Here is a 24,142-nt window from a genome sequence, read left to right as displayed (position 1 = left end):
TTCCTTGTCTGTGTTGCAGGAATCTCTTCAAATGTAACCAAAGTTCCGTTAAGAATTTTGAACTACCATCAGTTTTGCAGTCTGTACAACTTAACTTCTACCCTTCGTATCCTTTATTTCAGCAGAATGGAAAACTAGAAAAAGGAGAACCCAAAGATATATCTTGAAGGCAGGAGAAGATGTGGCATTAGCTATTATAAAATGGGAAGGCTGCTTCATATACCTGTATGTCAGAGAGACTCCAAATAATTCTGTCACTGAGTTGCTACACACAGTGTTTAGCTAGGGGCTTGTAGCTCTATTCTAGCTCTTTGGGTCATGGTAGGTGGAATGAAGCACAGAAAAATGAAACTCAAAGGAGCGGAAATACATTTAAAATCAAATTCACTTGATTCTCATCCCCAACAACACGGTATTGATGGTGACTTCATTAATCTACAACTTACCTTCTGTAAAGTTGGAATGTTCTTAGGAGATATTATAGAATTATAATACTTCATAATGGCCTGAGGTTTCTATTCCAATTTGCTCTTCAAGGAACTCCTAAGGTTATTCTGATCCCAGGAAGATCCAGGAAGGTGCTAAAAGCCAATAAGTGGGATCAAGGGCTGCTCCTACTTTGTCTACTCTCTGCTGCTCTAGCATAACTGTAATATAAGCAAGGACAAGAAAGAAAATGAGCCATGAAACCATTACCAGTCTGTACTGCACGATTTTCTGACCCTAAGCCCATCAAATGAATTATAATTTGGTGGGCTAGTCAATTTTTTGGAGTTCCTTTGTGTGAGCCAGCATTTACATTTATAGCCCAGGAGAGACTGGTATTAAAATTGTACAAAACCAAAACAATTTGTCCACGTGGAGCCTGTACAAAATAGTTAGCTAATTTTTAAGGCACTAGAAAGCATTTTTTTAAAAAAATCTCTGTAATTCCTCCTTCAGGATATTTAACTGGTAGCAGTCTTGCCCTACTGCCACTGTTTAAAATATGTTTGGGAAGGTCCAGTCCTGGGGGTAAGAACAGTGTTTTGTGTGTGAGTGCACAACCATATGAACCATATGTGCATCACCCTTTCCCGTTACATCAGTCCCTTCTTAAAATCACATTAACTTTCAGTTTTCCTCTGAGGAGGGAACACAAGGAAGGTTTGTTTGTTTATTTTTTGTCTGTCTGTCTGTCTGTCTGTCTGTCTGTCTGTCTGTCTGTCTGTCTGTCTGTCTGTCTGTTTAATTTCTATCCTGCCCATCTAGACCAAAATTCTTATTTTTCTCTCTGGGAAGAAAGCGTAAGATGATTTGTTGTTTGTTTGTGGTTTTGACTTTTATTCCACCACATAGTACTAGCTGGGTGCTAATTTTACTGACCAGGAATGCATTACTTCAATTTCTTTTGAAACATAAGGTAAAGATTCCCCTTGACATTTAGTCCCGTCGTGTCCGACTCTAGGGGGCGGTGCTCATCCCTGTCTCCAAACCATAGAGCCAGTGTTTGTCCGTAGACAGTTTCTGTGGACACGTGGCCAGCGCGACTAGACACGGAATGCTGTTACTTTATGAACCTTTCCACCGTGGTGGTACCTATTTATCTACTCACATTTTTACATGCTTTTGAACTGCTAGGTTGGCAGGAGCTGGGACAAGTGACAGTATATACCACTTTAAAAAAAAGTGGTTCCAAAGTGGGAAACACAAAGATTGCATACAGGTATAAGTAAAAACGATAACACAATGTGATACAAGAAATCTGCAGCATAACATTAGCACAAAATAGTGTGCTACAGAACATTTCATACCAAAATGAAAGTGAATTTTTCATACTAAAATTACAGGCTGATGTAACAATTGAATAGAATGGACTTGTGGTTAAATACTTGTGATGATGACCTGAACTGGGGGTAATCTGAATGGCCCATCTCTACTGGAAGGGCATGGCACATGTCCTCTGCTGCTGATTACAATGCCTGGGGAACATATGAGAGAAAGTACCCAGGGCCTGAACCTTGAAATGTTGGCATTAGCCTCCCAAACTGAACCTGGAAAGCAAAGCAAAACAAAGTAACTAAATGTTGTAAGTGTATATCCCCTCTCACCTGTAAGTATGTATAGGAGGCCTGTTCTGGATAGGTATCATGGCTAGCGGAAGGTCTTCCAAATTGTGCTTCATTTTCTGGATCCTGCCTAGGTCAAACTTCCCATGCTTTCCAACTGCTTCATTGAAAATACAGTACACCCATTTATTTTAAATGATTCTTTGTTCATGAACCCTGAATTGGAGGCATGGGATGAAAGGTTCCAATATGTATTGCAAGAGATTTGAAAACCTTCCTCCAAACACTAGGGTCCCTATATGGATCAGGTTATCTTAGTGATGAAATGGGAGGAGTTGATAGAACTGTTAGTTACATCTTTTAAATTACCAGGCAGTTTTAGTGATTTTTGATTCATTTATTCATTTGGCTATAAAACAGGGCCCCAGGCACCTAGAGACACCAAAATTGCAGAGAAGCTTCCACTGACTCTCCTCTACAAGCCCTCCAAGTTTGGTGAAGATGGGTATTCCCAAACCAGCTGCTAAAGGTCACTTTCCTGAGGGGACCCACTTTGTGGGTGTATAATGTGGATGTCTGAAACCCAATCTTCCCCAAACTAGGAGGGATTGTAGAGGAGAGTTTCTCCATGATTTTGGTGTTTCTAGATGCTGATGAACATTTTATAGGATTTTAAATTTAAAAATGAATTAACCAATTAATCAGAAAAAAAGTAAATTCATAACTCATGATTTATTGACCCTGATGAATCACAAATCAAAATGAATCACAATTTTTCTGATTTGTGCCCATCTCTAGTCCTGACAGTGAGTGGTCTAGTCCTAAATTGTTTTTCTACTTCAGTGTCATACAGCACTTTCCAGTGTACAGTAAACATCTACTGTTGTTAAGTACAGCCCATGTTATGCTTTTTTATGCTGTGTTTAGCTCTTAGTTCCTTGTGCTAATCACAGATTAGCTACAAAATTTTTGGGAAGTGCCATAGCACTAAATAAGGAAGTGCACTACCTTCGGACAGACTGTGTCAGAGGTATATGTGTGATTTGGGTTTGAGCAAGGGGTCAAACAAAGACCTTTTTACACATAGGGCAGAACAACACTTATGTGAATCCATTGTGTTTCATGCAGCTTCCATGGAGTTAAAGAGTTTTTAACCAAAGATGCTAATAATTTTGAACCACAAAAAAAAGGAAAATAGAAAGCAATAAAAGCACAAGTAGGCTGAGATGCTGGCATCTAATGAGAAGGTGAGTGGCAGCTGAATTCCCCAAGGAAGCATATGAGTTTCCCTGAACACTCTTGCCACAGAAGTGCTAGGAATTGCTCAGACCAAGGTCACCACAAGCTATTCATCTTCTTACAGCAATTTTGGGTAACTGAAGGTCTTGGGAATAGAATTCACACTCTAGATTCTATACTTTTTATCTATCTTTATTAGAATTGCATGTGTGTGTGTGTGTGACTGTGGATGAATGCCTATGTTCCCCTTGTATGGACTTTGAGTGGATAGGTCAGAATTAGTGTGTTAAGATCTGTCTTTCCTTCCCTGTTCTACTTCTAGTGATAAGTGCCACCTGGACACTCATGAGGAGAGACAGTTCATGAAAATGATGGGAGCTGGCCAATGCTGTTGAGCTCCCTACAAGAGGAGTGATGGAGAATTGCCTTGGCAGCAGGATCCAAGTGACAAATGTCAACCTGGAACGCAAATTGAAGGAGTTGGAGCCAATCAGGAAGGATTGCATGGCTTCTAGGGTGTGGGAAAGAAATGGTCTTGGTAGCAACTTTCCTTGCATAGGATCCATGGAAAGATGGGAACCATAGAAGAAATATCTTGCTCTTTGATGAGGGAGAAAGGGAAGATCAATGGTTCAAAGGCTAGAACTTTGCCTATGCAGGATCCAGAAACTGGAAGAAGCCAGGCAACATTGGAACTAGTCTGGGGGGATGCTCTCAGTGGCAGCATTGCTGGTACAATATCTAGAGACAGATGAAAGGGAACATCACTTAAATGAGCTCACCTCTGCCGAGCACTGGTTTCTGTTGCTCACCTGGAAGATTAGGCTTTATAGTTTGTGCTAGGACAGGCTGAACAGGCAAAGGTGGAGAAAGTGTCCACTGGTAATTGGAAGATGGCAACACTTGTGCCTTACCTCTGTGAGAACGGAAGCTTCAAAGCTAGACTGAGCTCACTGCTTGGTATGGAGTTCATTACCAAAAGGATTTCAGCTGACTAAAGGAATGGGAAGAAATTACTTTCTTTTTAATGAAAGTTCAGGAAAACTTGACACTTTATTGGCAGATCTTCTAGAAGGGTCTGGAAACTGGAATTCTGAGAATAAAAATGAGGACAGAATTTATTGAGTCTAGCCTAGTTAGCCTAGAAACTACACTGATGTTATGTTAGGATGTAAGTATTAGCTCAGATTACCTTTCTTTCTTTCTTTCTTTCTTTCTTTCTTTCTTTCTTTCTTTCTTTCTTTCTTTCTTTCTTTCTTTCTTTCTTTATTTATTTATTTATTTATTTATTTATTTATTTATTTCCTTTTTTTTGTAGAAATATTCTGAAATTGTTCTTGCCTGAAAACCTTTTGATTGTTTATTTGGCTCCACAAGCCTTTTTGACTATTCTGTACCTGTTGAAGGTGTTTTGAAGTTTTGCTCCTGTTGTTATTGCTCCTTTAATAAAATACTGTATAACATTTTACAGCTTGGTTCTTTTGGATTAAGAGGGTTGCTGGTACTAAAACCATGACTGCTTCAACTATTTACTGAGATATTGTCTATTTTGAGGGTGCCTTTTGTATTCCTACTTTGCAGAGTTGGTGTAAGAGCCAAAGAACTGAATGGATTAATGTGTTGGAAGGGTACCATGCAGGAAGATTTTCCTCAGCTATCATCACATTTGGTCCTCTGGTGACAGGGGGTGGGGGAATGTTAAGAAGTAACATCAGAGAAATGTATTTTGGACTCTAGGAAAAAATTCCAATAATACCAGTGGTGAACCTATAACAAAGAATGGTAGAAGCAGAAAAGGCCTGAGAGATATTGGACACCTTCCTTGTCTTCAAAATAGGGGCCTGTGCCTTTTCCTCAGAAACAGCCCAGTTTAGAAAAAAGTCTTGAGAATATTCTGTATAGTACCTTCCGGGCTGTGCTTCTGATGATATTTTGAGGATATCTCAAGGTACATAAAAAAACTGAAGGCTGTTCTAACAAAAGGAAAATGTGATTTTCTTTCCCACCAGTTGCTTTTTATTTCCTGCCATTTTTCAAAACAAACAGCAATTGTGAAAATGCAGTTATCCTTGATTGTGTTTCATTGTGCAAATGCACATGCCTCACCATTGAGCAGAAAGAAAACTGAACTAGAGCATTTGCAAGCAGGACTGACTTACAATGACTATCTGCCAGGCAAAGCAACTCACATGTACACAGTGACACTTGTTTCCCTGAGGAAATTTGGCCATGGTCCTGGAATAATTGGTCTGCTTCATATCATGGGAGAGTCTTCAATCCAGAGTGGCAGAGAGCCTTGATCTCTGTCTGCTCCAAGCTACGAATAATTTACCAGTATAAACATGGTGGGCAGGTGGCTCTGCCATTTCTAGAGATGAGTGCGCCATCAGGCTTCTAATGTGCTGTCCATTGCCCCAGTCCATTGGACACAATCTGTATGTAGAAAAGCTATTCGCACATGCAGTCTTGCCAATCCTGATATAAAAAAACCTTGAAGAATTGTGATGGAATTGGTAATGAGAATCCCTTAGAAAGCTGGCACCTCATGTCTTCCTGCATCCTGGTTTCAAAAGTACCACTTGTCTGAAAAATGAGATATTTTATGGTAAACAGCCAGTAGAAAACTACTGAGAAAGATATGTGCCTTTCCTGGTATATTCAGTTTTCAAACTCTTTAAAAGATAGCAGATTAAGAACTGTTCATATTCTGCCTTAAAGAGTTCTAAAAAGCCCATCACAAAATAAACTGACCTTTTCCAGGAAGTGCCATGGATAAAAAAAGAGCTGGGTATAATCTTATGGAAGAAGATCCCAGGACGTGGCCCACCTGGTTTTCAGCTTGAGGTTTCTGAAAGGGAAACAGAACTTCATTTTATTTTATTTTACTTTAAATGGCATTGTATGGTTGTTTTGTTAAGCCTCTATGGCTTAAGCAAAGACAGAATTTATAATGTGCCCAGGAGCAACTGAGGGGATGCTAGAAAACATTAATATTATTATTTATATCACTATTTAGTTAGCTGTGCTGGAAGGTATTAATATTACCATCATCATTATTACTGTGAAACAAATGCTGTGAAACATTGGCAGTGACAGGGGGAAAAATGAATAAGGACGCTACATTTTTCCCCCCTGACAATAAAACCTATAAATCAAAGGAGGAAAACATCCTGTTTAAAGTAATAACTGCCACCAAATATACCACAAGGCTGAATAGAGGGTAATTAACATTGCTCTTATCCTAGTGCATCCATTTGAATTTATGCAGACCCCCTTTCCTCCATGTCCCCTTTCCTGATGCCCTTTATTTATCTTAGCCTCACTTTTATCTGGGAGCTTTTATCAGGAGTGTTATTTATTCATGCTACAGCTCTCCCTCAAAAAACAAGCATACCATCAACTTCCAACTGGCCAACATGGATGCTCAGGATCACATGGGGATCAAAGAGAGACAAGGACAACAGGGGTTTCATTAAAATGTTGAGTTCTCTGCCTGAGGAAAGAGCAGTGAGACTGGGGGTGAGGAGCAGGGGAAAAATATCATCTGGCCCAAACAAGTTTTAACTGGGAGAGAAAAAAAATCTGAGTGAACCACCTGTGGTCTCCTTGGAAACTGGCATGCAACCCCTCCAGCCACCTTTTAATGAAACCCCAGAGCCCCTTTATTAATTTATTAAAGAATCTATTTTCTGAAGATTCATAAACCACGCATAACTCATACTCTGACACATCTCTGCCATGCTAATAGTCCTTGCTGCTATGAATAATTAATTCTTTAATTAGTAATAATTAGATGCTGTTGTATAGGTCATGTGGCTGGACTGAAATCACATACTGTTGTGAAAATGTTACTGGTGTTAGCAGGGCAGGTCCATAAACCACAACAGAAGCCATCATTTCTGGATCTTTCTCACTCGTATGCTGCAGAGGCTGGTTCTGTTTTCAGGGAATAGAAAGAAGTGTATAATGCTCACTAGAAGGTGCTATATTAGAAAATATGGAAGATTGTAATGGATCTGGAACTCTGACAGTTTGTAAGGCCAGTTCTGAACATCTACGGTTGGAAATGTGCCTGCTTTCAGTCTAGATTCAGTCCTTACAGCCTTTCTGCTCACAGGGAAAAGCATTTTTATTTATATTGGCCTCTGGTTCTTCTAAAAGCAGGTGTTGTTCTGCTGTTGAATGGTTTTAGATGGAATTAGGGCACTGTTCTTGGGAGGAAAGCAATGAGAAACCTAGACAGCATCTTAAAAAGCAGAGACATCACCTTGCCGATAAAGGTCCGCATAGTCAAAGCTATGGTTTTTCCAGTAGCAATGTATGGAAGTGAGAGCTGGACCATAAAGAAGGCTGACCGCCAAAGAATTGATAATTTTGAATTGTGGTGCTGGAGGAGACACTTGAGAGTCCCCTGGACTGCAAAGAGAACAAACCTGTCCATTCTGAAGGACATCAGCTCTGAGTGCTCACTGGAAGGACAGATCCTGAAGCTCAGGCTCCAATACTTTGGCCATCTCATGAGAAGAGAAGGCTCTCTGGAAAAGACCCTGATGTTGGAAAAGTGTGAAAGCAAGAGGGGAAGGGCGCGACAGAGGACAAGATGGATGGATAGTGTATTGAAGCTGCCAACATGGATTTGACCAAACTCCAGGAGGCAGCGGAAGACAGGAGGGCCTGGCGTGCTCTGGTCCATGGGGTCACGAAGAGTCGGACACGACTAAACGAGTAAACAACAACAACAACAGGGCACTGTTCCAACTAGCCAAGATGGATGTGGTGACATTATGCTAGCTGAAGCTGGCCTAAGGCCAAACTTCTCCCAGCCTAAGAGTATTGGAAATAACTTAGGAATCCTCAGCCCCTGGCCTAATTTTGTATTGACCATGTGACTGTGAGTCTGGGCTGAGGGGGTTTGGATCTGGTGTGACTCATTTTCTTCCCTGCTTTTTCTCTTCTCTGCAGTGCACCAGCACATGAGGTTTCTGTCTCTCCTAAACCCACTACAGACAATATATGTTTTGAGTTTTGCTTGCACAGCCTATTGTATACTTGTTTTAAATGTAATGAAGAGTTATTTAACACTGTTTTAATAGTGGAACTTTCCCTGGTTTTTAGCCGAATCTGTTTTTGAATGATATGTTGTGAGCTGCCTTGGGTTCCAAAAGGGAGAGAGGTGAGATAGATAATTTAACTTAATTTTATAAAGCTAGTTTACCTGACAACAAAAATCATTTCTAACTAGTTTTCTGTTGAATAGGGAGGAAGAAAAGGACAACAGAGGCTTCCTATACTAAGAAAAGTATATAGGTACCACGTAGTAGATAGTTTGTGTTCTAATCAAGTGGGAAGAACATGAAATATGCCTTTCTCCAGTTTTTGCATTCTTTTCGATTCCTGAAAGACTCTTAAACATGAAAGCTACATATTAATGAAAGAGAGGGACACCAAAGTGTCCTTCGTGTGTCTGTCTTTTATGTAACCTTTCATTTTCTACTTGTCTATAAAATCACCCATGAAATTTTTCATACAATGGGAACACAAGGGTTGCTGTCAGTAATCAGTCAGAAAATTTGGTAGATTGTCTTCTCCCACCCAGATCTACCCGAATCACCCGACATAGCCAGCAGGGACGGCTGAGGGGTCTGATGCCGAGAGAGGCTCGGAAGGAAAAAACTACAAACCAGGCCTTCTCGGTGGTGGCCCCTCGGCTGTGGAATGCCCTTCCGACAGAAATTCAGCTGGCACCCGCTCTGGGTGCTTTTAAAAGCCAGTTTAAAACTTGGCTATTTAAGCAGGCCTTCCCTCCAGTCAGCTAAGTCTTTTTTTCTCTCTCTCTCTTCTTTTCTTATTCTATCCCATCTTAGTACTCCTTTCTTAAATTAATTGTCTTAATATTGCAATTGTATTTATATAATTTTTATATTGATTTATTTTATGTTGTAAGCCGCCCCGAGTAGACATGGTCTAGAGGGGCGGGGTATAATTTATTTATTTATTTATTTGTTTTATTTCTATCCCGCCTATCTGGTCATACTAGACCACTCTAGGCGGCTTACAATTGGAGCAACAATAAAATTATTAAAAACATTACAAATAGACAAAAATGGAAATCAAAGAATATAAAAGAAAAATCATCAGGGATTATCTGTTGGGAAAGCCTGCCTATACATCAGTGTTTTCAATTGTTTCTTAAAAATGCCCAGCAAGGGAGCCGCGCGAATCTCAGGAGGTAAGTTGTTCCAGAGGCGAGGAGCCACCGCCGAGAAGGCCCGATTTCTGGTCTTTTCCTTCCGGGCCTCTCTCGGCGTCAGGCTCCTCAGCCTCACCTCCTGGCTCGCACGGGTGACATGGGTAGATCTAGGTGGGAGAAGGCGTTCCACCAAATATTGAGGTCCTAAACCGTTCAGGGCTTTGTAAGTAAGCATCAACACTTTGAAGTCGATGCGGAATCGGATGGGCAGCCAATGCAATGCGGCCAGAGTGGGCGAGATATGTTGGTATCTTCTCACTCCACTGAGTAATCTGGCCGCAGCATTCTGCACCACCTGTAGTTTCCGCAGCAGCCTCAAAGGTAGCCCCACGTAGAGCGCATTGCAGTGGTCTAATCTTGAGATTACAAGCACATGTACCAAAGTGTTGAGAGCCCCCACATCAAGGTAGGGTCGCAGCTGGGCTATCCGCCGAAGATGGAAAAATGCGGTGCGGACCACGGACGCCACCTGGGTTTCCATAGTGAGCACCGGGTCCAGATGAATCCCCAAGCTGCGAACTCCATCCCTGGCAGGCAGGGTCACTCCCCCAAAAATGAGGGAGTTTCCCAAATCCCCAACTGTGGGAGCGCCCACCCTCAGTACCTCCGTCTTGTCCGGGTTCAGCCTCAGCCCATTCTCCTGCATCCATTCCCGAACGGTCTCCAGGCAGCGCTGAAGGGACAGAACGGCATCTCCTGTAGTTGGAGAAAAGGAGATGTAGAGCTGCGTGTCATCCACATATTGATGGCACAGGGCTCCACACCCCCTGATGACCCCCCCAGCGGCCTCATATAGATGTTAAACAGCATTGGGGAGATGATCGACCCCTGTGGAACCCCACAATTGAGGCTCCACGGGGCCGAGACATTCTCCCCAAGCTGTACTCTCTGGGGACGGTCCTCCAAGAAGGAACGGAGCCAGGCAAATGCCTGGCCACCTATTCCCAACTCGTTGAGCCTCCCCAGGAGGATACCGTGGTCAATGGTATCGAAGGCCGCTGAGATATCGAGGAGGACCAGCAGAGACATTTTGCCTCTGTCGGCCTCCCTCAACAGGTCATCACACAGGGCGACCAATGCCGTCTCTGTTCCATGGCGCGGCCTGAAGCCCGATTGGAATGGATCCAGGGCATCTGTGTCATCCAGGAACGCCTGAAGCTGATCGGCCACCACCCTCTCGACTACCTTGCTTAAGAAAGAAACATTGGCGACGGGCCTATAATTGCCAATTTCGTCCGCCGCCAAACTAGGTTTCTTTCTTATGGGCTTAATGAGTGTATCCTTGAGGGCAGAGGGAAATCTGCCCTCAAGGAAAGACCCATTAATTATTACAGTAGCCCATTCCGTTGTTGAAGGCCTGGCTGCCTTGATTAGCCAGGCCGGGCAAGGGTCCAAAGAGGAGGTGGAAGCACGGCAGCGATCAAGCGTCCTGGCCACAGTGTCGGGCGAAACAGGCTGAAAGGAGTCAAAAATCACCGGACAAGACGGAGCGCTGGACATCTCAGCTCGACTCACTGTATTCAAAAAAGGGGAGAGGTCCCGGCGGATGGCCTCCACTTTAGATTTAAAAAATGCTGCAAATTGGTCCGGTGTAAAACTAGGGGGAGGCCTATCACCCGGGCCAATTCCGGATAGGTCACGTACTATACGGAATAATTCCGCCTGCTGATTAGACGCCTCGCTTATCCGGTTAGCGAGGTATGTTCGACTGGCAGCCTTTACCTTGGCCTGGTAAAGGTTAGTAGCGACCTTAACAACTATGCGATTAAAAACCGTCGGGTCCTTTCTCCATTTGCGCTCTAGCCGTCTCCTGACCCGCTTCGACGTCCGGAGATCCTGGTTAAACCAGGGCGCCGGGCGATCTCTGCGGCTGAGAGGGCGTTTAGGCGCGATCGTGTCTACAGCACTAGCCGCAGCTGTGAACCAGGCGTCGACCAGAGCCTCGACAGGAGCGCCAGCCAGGTCAGCCGTAACCCCTCTCATGGCATCCTGGAATCCAATCGGATCCAGTAGCCTTCGAGGGCGGACCATAACAATAGGTCCCTGCTCCCTGCGAGGGGGGAGAGCCATCTTGATGGTACACTTTATTAGGTGGTGATCCGACCATGACAAGGGGACCGACTCGAGGTCAGTCACCATCGGACCACTCTCACTCCCATTGGTGGAAAAGACCAGGTCTAATGTGTGGCCGCCCACGTGTGTAGGGCCGTTGACATGCTGGGACATGTTCAAGAAGGCCATGGTCTCCAAGAACTCAAGAGCTGGTCCGGACGTTTCTGCCTCCGCATGCACGTTGAAGTCCCCCAGGACTAGTAGCCTCGGGGAACCCAGCAGTGCCGCGGAGACAAAGTCCACCAGCTCCGGTAGGGAAATGGCTGGGTCGCGGGGAGCACGGTAACCCAGCAAGATCCCAATACCGTCCCTGGCCCCAATCCACACGTGGAGAGCCTCAAGACCCGGCTTTACCACCGAGGAGCGCCTAACTACCTCCAAGGTGGACTTATAGAGGATGGCTACTCCCCCCTCCCCGTCCCTCCAGTCTAAATATCCAGGGGAAGTATGATTTTTATAAAAGGACTGGGATTGGTTGGAACCCAATGGGAGTGTTCTTTCATTGTTTCACTCATTCCTTGTGTTGTGCAGGCTCCTGGCACTTTTCATCTTGTTGCGGAGTTGCCTCCCTGGGTTTCCAGCTAGCCTCCTTGGGATTCTTGGATTCTCTCTCTGTCTGTCTCTCTCTCTCTGTCTCTCTCTCTCTCTCTCTCTCTCTCTCTCTCTCACACACACACACACACACACACACACACACACACACACACACACACACACACACACACACACACACACCTCTGACTTCTTTTGGTTTGTTTGTTAGCTTGCTTGCTTGTTTTTTGTTTTGGTTCTTGGATCGTTCCCATTCTTGGATTATTTTGATTGCCTGCTTCTGTACACAGCTCAAAGAAAAGAAAAGGCATGTGGCAGAGAGGAGAAAAATACCCTCATGTTCTAGTCATTTTGGTGCTGGGGGGTTGCTTTGATTGTATTTCTTAACTTTATTTGCCTGCTTGCTTTTTTTGGATTTTGGGAGAGACGGTTGTCTATGTGTGTTATTTTGCTATTTTTTCCCTGTGTGTGTATGTGGGGATGCTTTCCCTGTTTGACTGATTAAAAAAACAACTATTTGGTTAATTTACTATCTATTTGCTCTGTTGAAATTATAAATTTGGAGTGGGAACTGTTTTGTTTGATGATGGTTGGTTGTATTCTTATCTGCTTTTAGACTAGATCGATTGTTGCCTTGCCTTTTAGGGCCAGTTTTTAATGTGTACTTTAGTTTGATTCTTTAACTTGAGGTGTTTAGGAGGGTTTGGACTAGCACCGGAAAATACAAATGGAGAAAAATAATAATTAAAAAAACTGAAAAGGCAGTCTCTTTTATGTTAAATGAAGGGACTGGTGCATGAAAACATGAAAACAAAAGAGGTACACATACCCCAAAAGAATCTGAAATAAAAAAAAATTAAAGCTTTTGCTACGCACATCCTTAGTGGTAGGTAGATGCTGATCATCATTCTTTCACCTGTCAGTTTTACATTATTGTTATTTCATTTATACCTTCCTTTCTAGCATCATTCAGTATGTCATGTAAACTGCAAGAGTTATCGCTGCTAAACAGTAACTCCCTCAGCACAAAATGTTGTTTGGATAGGCTTCTCTCTGTGTGTCACCTTTTCATTTTAAGAAGTATTATGGCTCATTGTCTGAATAACTTTAAGGGCAATGCTATTTATCAACTGAGTTTGTACTTTCTACAATGCAGTGTAGTGATTAGACTGGACTAAAGCTGGGGATCCTGGTTCAGTCATCCCTCGGTATTGTAACAAAGATAATTGGGGGCCTTGGGAAGGACTATGTACGTATGGTACTCTTAAGCTCCATGGCAGAAGCATCAGAGAAATGTAAAAAAATAGTGCTTTCTGTTTGTCTGAGCATACTGTATATTACTTCTGTAATCCAAATGTCATGGTTGCAGATGAGATACAGAGGAGAGTAAAATAATGGAATTAATGGAAGAGATGAGCTTTAACATAAGGATGCCCGGGTTTCTGCCTTAGGGTGTCATTCTTACTAGCCAAGATGACTGAAGGCCTGCCGATCTGCCCTTAATCCACCTGAAGCGGAGTTGAATCGAAGTCCACTCCAGCCTAAGAGAGTTGAAAAGTACTTGGGTCTCCACTTCCTTTGGCTTGGCTTTGTGGTGCCATAGGGGCTAGAGAAAGTTTGGATCAGTCTCTGCTCCTCTCTGCCTCAGCGCTTTTTCAACCCTCTTTTGGCCCTTCTGCTGTCTGCTCTTAGTTATGCAGGCAAATCCTTCTACAGGCAGAACTCTCAGAAGCCTGCTGCCAATGCCCACCCAGTTGTGACGACCCAAGAGGCTTCTAACCATTCCAAAACACACCACAGCATGTACATCTTTGAGTTAATATTACACTGTCAGCCTCTTAGCCACAACACTATATTAGTTTCTCTTCATAAGAATGAGGAGCCACAATGTACCATTGGGGTTTCTTACCCAGGAGTGACAGTTCTTTCTTTAAAAAAATGTTCCTCCTGACTGAAAACTGTAGAGCACTATGTTTCATGCCTACTTTCACCAACTATCATGCAACTTCATAAAAAATATCTTCAGTGATTTGATTTTATTCTGTTTTCCCCCATAAGTGCAATGTTTCAATAGCAACAAACAATGCCTGACAATTCCAAACTTGCTAGTTCCTGCTGCAGCATCTCTAGATGTGTTTTGCTACCTGTGCTCAGCCTCCTGATACATTGTCAGATCATTTGCGAAAGCTAAATGAATCCAGAGTCTTTTTTCTTATTGAAAGGAGCATAACCCCTTTTTATTAAGGAAACCAAAGCTGTGATAAAGAAACCTAAACAAGAAGGATGAAGGAGAGAGGATGCAGCAATTTTGCTGCCAGTAGAGAAAAAGAGGAAAACAAGTCAGATTTTCAGAAATCCCTTTGCATTGCACATTTTGATGTTTGGGAAGAAAACAGATGATGGAGCCATTACACAAAGGTTATTTGTTGATGAATATTTGACAAGGTCAAATGGGTTTTTATACTATGATTTTTAAAAAAAAGATCTACATCAAGAAATGTGCTCCACAATGAGAAAGTGAAGTAAGGATGCAAGCAATAGGCAATATTGCTACAAATCTTTCCATATGGAATGATTTTTTTTTTAAAAAAATCACTTTTGGATTTCAAATATGCTACTGTATCTTCTTGAAATATATGTACCAGTTCCTGAAATTCTAAGCAGAAAATAAAAGTAAACCAAGGACAGGATCCTTTGGCGGACATCACCAATGCATATTTTCCATTTATTCAAATACGTACATGGCATCAACTATATATACTATAACTCTATGTTCCAAATCCTCTTCTACATCTGAACAAACAGTATAACTTCTGGAAGCCAATTGCCTCAAGTTAAGAGATCATGGCAGACACTGGCCAGAATCCTGCTGTGCAAGATACAACCACGCAACTGTGATTATGTTATCAGCACGGTGAAGCCATGAGTATTTGGGGGTATTAGAATGTTCCTATTCCCCTCCCCACAGGCTCTGGCAGTCCCTCTGGAATCTCCTTTATCCTGGGAAAGCCTTTGGGAGCGGTGGAACAGGAAGGGCACTCTTAAATGTCCTCAAATCAACACCACCAGGACTGGGACCATCGATGAGACTTTCAGGCATTAAAGAATTCCCTCTCCAGTTCTGCAGCTCCCAAAGGCTTCCTCAAGACCAAGGAAATCTCTAGAGTTCCTGGGGGGTAGGGGGATAAAAACCTTTAATTCTCAAATGGCCATGGCTTGCATATGTCTGATGATATCATCAGAGTTGCTCAGGAGTAACTTGTACAACAGGATTCTGGCCATTGCCTCTTGCATGCTGAGTGGTGTGACTGAGCATGTAACAGATAATAGATAATATCTATAGTGATTTCTTAGCCTGGGGCAAATTATGTCCAAAATTTTAACTGTACGCCTTATGTTGGCATAATTTAGCAAAGAGATTTTGTCGTATATCAAGAGAGGCACCATGTGAGTAGCCATGTTGGGTAAATTTGAACCAGCTGATAAGCAAGCTCTTCACATTTTGAGAAGAATCTTGGATGGCACTGTGAAGAGGACTTTAAAAAATATTATCTAGTTTGGTTGTAGTGTTTCAGAATACTGATATTCTTAGACTCAAACTGAAGTTTAAATGGCACTTATATCAGAAAGTGGTATCCATCTAGGATAAGCACCATTTAATCAGTTGGCAATTCCATAGACAGTTTTTAAAAAATAAGTAGCAGCCTCAGGAATGTCAATTGGGACCAGAACCTGGGTATAGACTGGGTAGACTTTGCTTTTTTGCTTACTGTTGGGCTTGCTAGTTTGGATCCCAAAGGCTTGCTGTTTGAGGTTGGGAAAAGAGCGCCCAGTTGCACTAAAGGAAGTTTTTTTTCAAATCAGAAAGGAATAGATCCCATTATTCATTCTGGAACCACATTTAAACATGAAAAGAAAAATGTTCAATAGTATGAAAAGTGTTTTTCAATATCCTTTTCTGGGTTGGGGCACAGGTGGAATGAATTGCAAGGTGCCCACCCTAGAAGGGTGGGGGAGGTTACCCCTCCCCTTCCCCAGAGCATGAGCCACAAAGCTTGAGGGAGCCAACGGTACCTCTTCATGCTTCTGTGGTTGGAATGCTGATGGGGCAAAGGCACTTGTGAGTCCTGTAGGAACCAACCACGCTGTTCAACAGGTGGTTGCATGACAGGGTCTCCAGCGTGGAGTGCAGTAGGGGACAGGATCATATGATAAGAGACAACACTTCAAATATCCATGTCCCAAACACAAATATTTATTACTTAAAACATTTAAATTGTCCTTCTTCCTTGGGTAGCAGCATCCAAGAAGCATAGAAACCAAAACATGCCACAGTAAAATGCAATAATAAAACTGCAGGACAACATTGTACTAAAAACAAATCAGACACCCAGAAACAACAAAGCAAACAAATATAGACCCTCTAGAATGCTAGTACAAGTAAATATTGTTTAAGATGGTATAACACAATGCATTCTGGCATGGGTTGAGAGTCTTGATCAAGAGTAGATGCCTCCCTTATATCCCTCCCTCTTATCACAGGCAATGCCTAAAGATTCAAACACTGTTCTAACTATAGAGAACAAAAATAATGATTTGGCTATTGCCATCTTATTTTATTTTATACTGTGTTGTATTGTAGTGTAGTTTTGGAGAAGGCTTTGAACATCAGCATCCTTCACAGCCACTATAGCAGCATAAACTTAGATTAAGTTGTGGGTAGTATTTACTAATTTGCTTATCACTATACTGGGAGAAGTTTGGATTCAGCCCAGCTTCAGCTGGTCCTACATCTGCTCCATGTGTCAGCTCAGATTCCTGTCACCACCTTGTGCAATTAGAATTGTGGCCTGATTGTGCCAACTTTGCCATTACTTTGACTTGTACTGTTCTGTATTTTTTTTTTGTCTTGAAACTAAAAATGCACTATTACCCTTACTACGCTCTTTTTTTTAACCTTAGAAATCAATATAAAATGAAATGTTAAAGAATTCATTTGATGACAGTTTGATGTACAAATGAAGTTTATTTGCAGCCTAGTTCTTTGGGTACATAAAGGCATTCCTTTATTGTTTTGCTTTTAATTTTAGCTTTGAGTCTTTCTTTTCTTCTATAAAGAATATGGAGATATCATGTAAATATTATGCAAATAGAATCCATAGACAATTAATGTGCACTATTGTACTCGGTAATACCCTATAGGCAATGTCACATCAACCACCAACATTTTGTTTGATTTTTGTCGGAGCCAGTGAGTCCTAGGTTTTTATATATATATTTGGATAGATCATGTGAACATTGTTATGATATGTACAGTCAGCCTGGTCCAAGATATTATTCTATCTGAGGCAAAGGGCAAGGTTATGTCCCCATCCATTTACAGAAGCTGCCCAGGCTGGCTATTAAATCTTGGTTGCCTCTACCATACTGAAGGGCAGCTTAGGGCATGCAGGGCAAGCTGTGTAGTGCCTATAAGGCTCTGTTCTTTAACAAGATCCTAGGAAAGGCAATATTAAAATAAAATAAAATAACATTCTTTCTCTAGCCCCACAAAAACCAAGATATAGGATAGTAAATTGTTCCTATTTTCCAATGAGAGTTGTTATTTCACTTAATGGCAGTTTTGTTTTGGTTTTGTCTAAAAAAACTGTTTTTATGTTACTTTTTAAATTTTAATATGCTGGTGAAATGCAGCAGAAACTTTTGTTTTGTTTTAAAATTAGGAAAAATTGTGACGCCTGGAATGTAACTTTTTGGAGCTTTAAACTACTTAAATGAATAGAACATGTTAGTTTTTATTTAAAAATTCTGTTTCAAGAACTGATTTGAACTTTCTGATTTTTAACTTTCACTTTGTATTTGAGCTGCTTTTACAGCTTATTAGAAAATTAAATCCATCAAAAGAAACGAATGGCAAGCCACTTCTGAGTATTGTATACCTTTCCACTTAGTTGATGGAATGTAATTAACTCTTTATAATCTATCATCATCATCATATGGCATCAAGTCAAATCAAGTTTGATGGTGACCCTTTTCATGGTTTTCCAAGTAGGGAGTAGTCAGAAGAGGTTTACCTCTGTTGTTTATCCCAAGCATATTGTCTCTAAGGAGACCTTCTCAAACCACCATTAGCTTCATAGGACAGAGAATGAACAAGTTATGATCCTTGCCCTGTTTGTTGTAGTTCTTTAGTCTACCTCACTAATCACTCATCAAGGCAATAAACTGTTATTTATAGACTTGTGTGTTCTTAACGTGAAGCATCTTTCATGATTTCATGGATGTTCCAAGATTATATAAAGCAGAACTAAATTAAAAATCTCATTTAACAACCATCGTAAACTATTTGAACTAATAAGACATAATGTTCATATAGGGCTTTCTGTGTTGAGAGGAGAACAACACCAACCCCCCTCAGCTTGTTTAAGTGATTTCATCTTCTGCCTGATTTATTGTCATGGCAGAAAACTTCTCTGCACATTCTGCAGACTCTGAACATGTGCCCTTGTCAGTGCATGTGAGGTCACTGATATTGTCAAGGGCAATCTTTGTCAGTTATTGAAATGAGAACTAATTTGACCTAATCTAACTTGACAGACAAAATAGTTCATCGGTGAAATAAGCCAACTCCAGAAGCTGGTGCTAAAGATGAGGAGGGGGAGAGGCTCCAGCATTTAATCTGAATGCAGATTTCTAAAATGCCGGCTTTTAAGGGAAGTCCATCTCTTCCTTTCTCTTGATTACAGATTGCAGGTCCAAAGTTTGGATAGCAGGGGAAGTTTCAAGGAAGGAAAAATTCAAGGCACTGCATTGTATTTGCTTACCTAACAAAACTTGGTGATAACTAATAGTGCTGTCGACACAGTGGTGGCTTATGACTCGGGCACATGGCAGACTTCCTTACATTTGGGAGGGGGTTAGGTATCCCTCTGTCCTCGTCCATGAGCTGTCCATATACTAAATGAAAATATTTCATATTCTTATCCCTTTCTATAGAAGATTAAGTATGTCAGGAGAAGAAGTGTAATAGAGGACATACAAAAGGGCACCGAGTCTGTTCTTGGCATCCACAGTTCAGACCAGGAAAGTTCCCTCTTGGAAATCTTGGACATTGGCTGCTGGCAAAGTAAATAACAATGAGCTGGATGGACCTTTAGTCTGACCCGTTGCTTCCTGCTAGGTTAGATGTGGATGTCAGCTGCATCTTCCCACAAAAAGCAGCTGAGTAAAACCCTTTGTTTGATGGAAACCATGGCTATTCTACCCTCTATACCCATAGCAACATCCTTCCTGAGACTCCCTGGAGCCAAAGAGCAGGGTAAAATGGGAAGACACTGTCAAGACTTTGTTGTTGATGACCCTGTGAATTCGAGATCTTTAACGTGTCCTCTCCTCAACAGCCCTGCTCAGCTCTTGTAAACTCAAGCCTGGAGCTTCCTTTAGGGAGTGAATTCATTTCATATTTGGTCTCCCTCTTTTCCTGATGCCTTCAACCTTTCCTAGCATTACTGTATTTTCCTGAGAGTCTTGCCTTCTCATGATGTGCCTGAAGTAGAACAGCCTCAGTTCCAAGATTTTTAACCCCAGAGATAGCACAGGCTTGATTTGCCATAGGATCTACTTGTACATCTTTGTGGCAGTCCAAGGTATCTGCAAAACCCTCACAGCACTACATTTCGAATGAATCCATCTTTTCTTTTCAGCTTTTTTCATTTTCCAGTTTTCACACCCATACATGGTGATTGGAAATACAATAGTGTGGATTATCTTGGCCTTCGTATCCAGTGACACATTCTTGCACTCAATTGTTTTTTACATTCCTTCATTGCTGTCCTTCCAAGTCCTCCTGATTTCTTGGCTGCAGTTTCTATTTGAATTGATGATTGAGCCAAGGTATACAAAATCTTTAACAATTTCAGTCTCTTCATTGCCATTGTTAAAGCTGTGTAGTTCTGTAGTCATGATTTTTGTCTTCATGTTTTGTCTTGGTCATACAATAAGGGAAGAGTGCCAGGGATCAGCCCAGTATAGTTGACCTGTTTGCTCATTTTACATTGGATGGTACTAACCTGCTTTGGTACTGGCACCCAGGAATAAGGCACCAGAGAAGAGAAAGAAGACTTCATAGCCAGCCACTACAGGAAGGACAGAGCAAACATGAAAGGCCTAGGAAGCACTGGCACCAAGGAGAAGGTCTACCAAGAGTCGCGGGACAATGCTGGTTCCAGTGGCAACAGATGTAGAAGAACAACAAAGAGCTTCTGTAATAGGGAAACAGAGTGTTTTCCAGGGAATTTCAGCCCTCCAGGTTGGATGTGTGAAACAGCTGGGATCGGGTACTGCAAGGCAGGTGACAGCAGGTGAACAGCACCAGGCATCAGAAGCAGGTAACATACCCAGGCACATATCAAGTGTAGAACAGGGACAAGATCCAGGGAACAGGCAGCTTAGTCCAGTTCCAGACCTGAGCCTAAAGAATCACTGGATTAAAAGCACCAGGTCAAGAGACAGAAGAACAGCAAATCCAAGAGGAAGAGACCACACAACAGCTGGTCTGAGTCCAATTCCAGCAGCTCCTCAGATGAGTCTTCCTCTGATTTGGAAGGTGGGGAGAAGGTGAAGGGTTACTGGGTGGTTGGGGCCAAGGTCCATGCATTGTTAAACTGGGACCAGAAAAGGAGAGAGAGGGCTGAAAGACAAGACAACCCCAGGAAAATTTGGATGGATCTGCCCATGGCCTCAACCCAGGTATTACACAATGAGGATACCACAGGATTCATCTTTCTATGAAAGTGAGAGGACATATTTTGGATGGCTTTCTTTGGGGGGGGGGAATGTGTTCATGTCGCTATGCCCCGAAATGGAGGGGGTAAGAGATCTTGCACTGTGGTCAAGGAAGGGAGAAAGGGAACTAGTCAAAAGGTACGTAGAATCATCCTTCCTCAATTGGCGCAGTGGTGCAGGCTCCCTTCCTGAAATGGAGTTAACATTTATCTAACCATTTAGCCAACGTCCCACATGCCAGATTTTTGGTGGGGGTGGCTGATGAAATTTCTTATGACAATCCCTTTAGGAAACGTGCATCACATAACAACAGAAGATAGGACCTGCTTCATGAAAAACTATGGTTGGTATTGGTGGGGCTGCAAATTTGACAGAGGTTTGGCCTGGGGAAAGTTTCCAAATGAGTTAACAGGAAGGAAGGGAGACAGCAGGTATGTTGGGAATACAATCAGGGCAAGTGTAACCAAGCTTGGTGTAAGTTCAAGCACCACTGCAACAGTTGCTTCAGCCCCCACTCAGGCCTTTCATGACCACATGGCCTGGGAGTGAGAGGAAGGGATTGCAGGAGTTAACACCAGTGGCTCCAAAGGAAGGGTGCTTGTGCAAGGGGGATATTGGGCAGGTGGCTGCTTGAGGGCCATCAAAAGGTTTCTGTATACAGTATCAGAGCCAATGAGTTGCAGCAGATGCAGGTAATCTCGCATTGGCAAAGGGACTCCCTAGTACGGTAGAAAATAAAATCAATAAAGGAAAGGCAGCCAGTAGGGTACGTGGCCCTTTCCATTCTCCACCTTTTGAAAATTTGAGAGTGTCCCCATTGGGAGTCATTCCAAGAAGACACCAGGGGAGTTTTGTCTAGTTCATCACTTATGTTATCTAAAAGACGTATTAGGGAATGATCTCCTCTGACTTGTGTTCAGTTAGGTCAGGACTGCATCTCTCCTGACTTCCTTGTAAGAAAGACCATGTCTGCTGAAATCCATTTTGCCAAGAACTTTTGGACTTTATATCTAAGATCAACTTTCCTTGCAAAAATATATAATGCCATGAACCTTTGGACTTTACATTTTCACACTGGTACACCCCGATGAAGTGGTGTATTGATCCATAAAAGCTGTATGATCCCTACAAACTTTATGATGAGTTTTTAGTGGTCTATAAAGGTGGCGCCTAATTTTGCATTTGTATTTTATTTTGCTTTGACCACATGGCTCCCTTTTAATTTCAGTGGAATAGTGGGGATTAAGAATGACATGAAGGTTTGATTGGCATTTCCACATTTTAATCGGGTATTCTTTTGGCAATACCACTTACAAGGCAGCACATCATTACAAATACATTCTGATTTGGAGTTTACTTTTGTTGTGTGTGTGTGCATGCCAGGTGCTGGCCAGACCCACAGTGTGTCTCAGGTATCAAGAGGGACCTGACATTTTTTTCCATCTTGGTGGTAGTAACTATATAGCAGGAGGAGTTCAGCGATAAGAAGATCACGTTCAGTAAGAGTCATGTGCCTGGTGCAGTGTTTCATGTTATTTTGTCACCTTCATGGCACTGCATGTGTCTGGGACTGAGAACTAGAGATGGGCATATATCTACACTTTAGTCAGCCCTGTCACTGTCTAAAAACAAGTAGAAAGCTGAGCTGCCTCAGCTGAGGTAGTGAGGCTTTTTTCTTTTTTTAAAACAGCCATCGGGCTGTCTACAACAGCAACAACAACACTTTTAGAAGCAGCCTGGTCTGCTCCTGGCCAGCTGCCTCTGCACATGCACCCACCTCTCAGCTGAGGCAGCTGGACATGTGCAGAGATTATAGGCCTCACTCCCTCAGGGGGAGTCAGGCGCTGTCTCCAAAGATGGCAGCGGAGGTGGCAGGACAATGTAGGGAGGTGACAGGGGTAGTAGGAAGGGGAGTGGTACGGGTAGGCTGTGGTGGGGGCTCAGCTGAGACAGCCAGGCTTTTTTTTTTTTTAGACAACCACTAAAAAAAGGGCAAACAAACGGACAAACCAATTTATGGTTTTCAGGAAAAGGTCTAGATACTTATAGTTCGTGGTCCATTGACTTCAACAAACCACAAACCGAGAAGAACTGCCATTTTGGTGGTTTATGCCCATTTCTACTGATAACACCATTGCCAACACCCTGTCTCACTTTCAGGGAGAATGGTTCCAAACCTTGGCTTCCAATGCAGCTGTGCACTCAGGAATCCTGGACTCTTGGCAGCAATTGATAACGCAGGGACTACTGCATTCATGACCCCTCCACACTGAGATCTTATGATCAGGCCTTTGGGAGAAGAAATGGTTCTTTGATATTTGGTGGTGCTAATGGAGAAGAGTTTAGGAGCAAAAACCTTGGCTGTCAGCCATCTCCTTTTTTTTAGTAAAGCTGGGGGACCCTTGCACTTCATTTTGAGCAAAGATTGGTGTAGATTGCCCCACCCTGTTGAAATAGGTAACAACCAATTACACATTGCCTTTTGGTTAGTTTACTCATGGCTTTCCTGGGGAATCTGCTGGTCTCCCTTTGTTTAATGTCACATTCACCTTAACTTTCTTTGGAGCTTTGTGGGTGAGTGAAATGATAGCCCATTCAAAAGGGAAGAGGTCAGAGAGAGTGTCAGGGAATGTAACTATTACGAAGGATGATGTGTGGATGGATGGTCATGCGGAGATCTAAAACAGATCAGTTTAGTTTTGGAGATCCAAAACAGATCAGAAGAAACTATATATTGCCGAGATGGGCACCGGAGAGGATTAGCTGTCAGATACAGGCAATGAGGTCACGCTTGCGAAGACATCCCAAAATCTAGGGCCCCTTGTTCATTCATACTGACAGTGCCCTTCTTGTGTGGTTCCAATTCACGGCAATAATGCAGACAGGTTCAGCTTCCCTGCGGCTACCAGCTGCAGAATTTGGTACACATTCATTCTGGAGAAGGAGACTTGATCATATCAGCTCTTCAAATGTAGCAAATGGAATCCTAAGGGGATCTGTGTAAGGTCTGCATAATTTGCTGCAGCAACTTGGAGCTAATAGATGAGATGCTGCGGTCCTCCTTGGTTGCAGAGTCGGGCACATGATGAGGCAGGCAACTGAAATCTTATCAGTTAGCTGGAATGAGTTACACGAACACAGATAGGATTTCGGATAG

Source organism: Pogona vitticeps, chromosome 1 (assembly GCF_051106095.1).
Source record: "Pogona vitticeps strain Pit_001003342236 chromosome 1, PviZW2.1, whole genome shotgun sequence".
NCBI lineage: Eukaryota > Metazoa > Chordata > Lepidosauria > Squamata > Agamidae > Pogona > Pogona vitticeps.
Note: the sequence above shows the minus strand (reverse complement) of the source record.